Source organism: Euprymna scolopes, chromosome 1 (genome assembly GCF_053919585.1).
Source record: "Euprymna scolopes isolate OS-2025 chromosome 1, ASM5391958v1, whole genome shotgun sequence".
Classification (NCBI taxonomy): Eukaryota; Metazoa; Mollusca; class Cephalopoda; order Sepiida; family Sepiolidae; genus Euprymna; species Euprymna scolopes.
The window spans coordinates 193,862,558-193,865,896 of record NC_136482.1 but is presented as its reverse complement, the minus strand read 5'-3'; the positions used below and the strand labels follow the sequence as shown (position 1 = coordinate 193,865,896).

General features: G+C 33.0%; 1 protein-coding gene across 2 annotated transcripts in view; it reads left to right on the top strand.

Moving 5' to 3' along the window:
* The first annotated feature begins 2,632 nt into the window (after positions 1–2,632).
* Positions 2,633–3,339, top strand: part of LOC145278837 (uncharacterized) — a 331,556-nt gene continuing 330,849 nt past the window's right edge. Inside the window, exon 1 of one of the 2 annotated variants that reach the window (XM_080130694.1) lies at positions 2,633–3,047. The gene's annotated coding sequence lies outside the window, so the exon portion shown is untranslated. The remainder of the gene's footprint in view (positions 3,048–3,339) is intronic. The other variant, XM_080130692.1, reaches the window with a different exon arrangement.

The following is a 3,339-nucleotide window of genomic DNA, read 5'->3' as shown; positions in this document are numbered from 1 at the left end:
TGGTCACGAATAGGCTCCTATATAGATGACTATTATAGAAAACTGACCACATATAATGATAGAAGATGTATCGAGACACAGGAATGGATATGTTTGATCTGGCATAATGATGATTCATAAAAATTCTGGGATCTGCGTACGCGCCTGGTCCACAAAGTATGGAAATAAAAAATTTAAAAATAAAAAAAAAACGTTTGCAAGTTTTTTTTTTTATATAGATGTACATAATAATACTTTGATAAGTATGTTTTAACTTAAATAGGGATGGCATAATAAAATTGTGGGGTTTGCATTCGCGCCTGGCCTCCATAGAATGGAAATAGGCACGCACTCTAATAAAGACTTTTCATATCTATCTGCGTAAGTATACTTTGATAATTATGTTTCAATTTGAAGAAATATGGTATAATAAAATTATGGGGTGTTCGTTCGCGCCTGACTCCATAGAATGGAAATATGTCACAAAGTTGAACAAGTTTTTTTTTTAATATAGATCCACAGAATATTATGGTAAGTGTTTCAGTGTGAACAGGTATGGTATAATAAATTATGGGGTTTATCTATTTTATTTTTACTTTCGTCATATTTTGCTTTGGTTTTGATACCCCCCAAATTCGAAGCTATCTCTTTAAAACCCTTCCTTTTCATAACCTATCATATTTTCATAAATCAGAGTCCATTTTCTGTAGGCTGATTTTGAACCCAATCAACGACGGGTACTTTTGCTAATATATATATATATATATATATATATATATATATATATATATATATATATATATATATATAATTGACCTTGCCGATGTACGTGTAAAACTTCTCTACCTAACTCGTCTCTGAATATTTAATCTACGGACGTTAAAACTTCATATATAGGATATTTAGACCTCGGGAACAGGTTTGATTTGTTTTTTAGCCTGTCCAAATAGTTGGTAAGATGTTAAAATCGAAGGATGTTTACCTTCGCAGCAGTAGATCAACTACTTTTTGAACATTCGTACATTTTTGGTTTGGAGTCATTTAAATGTTTTAACATTTTTTGTCCATCTAGCGTTAGGTCAGACGGTAACAGAGCTGTCTGTTTTGGTTTTCGCTTCCAGTTAATGGCCCCGAAGTCATTTTTTTTTTTTTTTTACTTTTGAAATCATTGCTATATATATTTCGTACAATATAATAATCAATAGAGAATTTGCTCTATATTAATGAATACAAAATCTGCATAAATTAAAATATTATATTTAAGCGTATTTTTTACAACCGGGCAACGCCGGGTAATCTGTTTGTATGTGTTTATCTCTATCTATACTATTATATAAAAGCCATATGGTGTGTGTGTGTGTGTGTGTGTGTGTGTGTGAGAGAGAGAGAGAGAGAGGGGGGTTCCGAAACGGTTGAGCCTATCTTTTGCAAATTTTACACAAACCTAATTTATATGTCTGGCAGTGTTCTTAGATATGTTTTATACAGAAATCGAAAAAAAAATCTGATCTTAAAAATAGTCTTTCTCTCTTATAGATGAAAACGAAGAATTCTTACAGGGAAATATTTTACATTACACATATCAAAGGAAATAATAAAATATCAACAAATCATTTCTTCTGGTAGAAAAAAAAACAAATTTAATGTTATCTGGAGATATAGCTCAGTGTTACAGAATTCGATACAAATCGGATAATCCTCCTTGTTCAAGCGCCGGTGTCTCTCACTATTATATTTTAATTTTTTCTTATTAATGGGTTCAATTTACAGTAAATAAAAAAAAAAAAGAATTATCATTTAAAATCGTGGCAAATCATTTTTTTCGTCGGCATGTTTTAAAAGTAAACAATTATCAGAAGTGATTTTTCAAGGGCATTCATGATGAATGCCATTCATCATCAAGCCCAAATATCAGCTGACGTGATATTGTAAACAAATACAGACGGAATTTAATGAGCCACATTAGCATTATTTTTTTTAATTTTTATATTTTTATATTTTCATTTATTTATTTTATTTTTATTTATTTATTTATTTTTTTTATTTATTTATTTTTTTTTTTTTTTGCGAATTAGTGCACCGGGAAAATTATTCCTCGTAATATATTATAATCAATACAGGATTGATTCTATAATAATACATGCGTAATCTGCATAAATTACAATATGTTTTAAACGTACTATACAACCGGGCAATGCTGGGTGGCAATCTAGTATATATATATATATATATATATATATATATATATATATATATATATATATATATATATATATATATATATATATATATATATATAACCCTGGGGGTGCTTCTTCTGTCTAGGTGTGCACCTGTGTAGTACGCATGCGTCCGCGTGTATCCTTGTTCACTTCAAGATTCTTACAGTGTTTAGTTTCCATAAACCCGAAATCGCAACAGTTCTTTATTTTTCCAAACCTTCCATTGAAACCCACCTTTTTTTTTTATACCGTTCTTTCTTTTTTAAACTCCCACCCCCCTCTCCTTGTACTTTTTATATTCGAGCCCGGACGCCGCCGCACTCCTCCACCACCGCCACCGCTAATAGTTCTGCTACGCTCTCTCTCTCTCTCTTTCTCTCTTTCTCTCTCTCTCTCTCTTTCGTTCTAACTCTCTTCTCTCTTTTTTTTTTGCTCTCTCTTTCGCTCTTTCTCGAACGACGCCTCCTTCCAGCATCCTTGTTTCCATCACCGCCACCGTCGCTATTACAGCATGTTTTCGAGCACCACAAGAAACATTCGGCACACGAACCAGTAGTAGTAGTAGTGGTGGTGGTGGTGGTGGTGGTAGTCGTAGTAGTATCATCGGCATCATTCCTGTTAGATTTCATCTTTCCTCATCTCTCGGCCTTGTATCACAAACCCACAACAGACACTCACGCATCGACAGACGGACAGACCAATTAATAAATAAGGAGTACACGCGCAACAACAATAACAACAGCAAAAAAAAAAAAAAAAAAAAAACACGGCCGTGAACGTCGGAGGTCAAAGGTGGGAGGTTGGATGCCTTTGCCGGACATCATTATATTTCCCCCATTCCAAACGGTACGTGCAAACATTTTCTTTTTATTCGTGCGTTATGCATTCGCTTCCGCATAAATAACAACCTTTAAAAAAAAAAAGAAACCATTTTAATTAAATGCAATTTTATTTTTACAAATGACATCTACTCCCTTCCTGTTTTATTTTCCAATTTGTTGCATATGTGATAACTCGTGCAAGACAATATGACAGCAAGCATTTCCAGTCATTTGATATGACAGAGGTATCCCTGTTCGACAGTTTCAAGGCTTCAAAACTACTTTCAAATTTCAAATCGTCTTTTGAGCAAACAAAG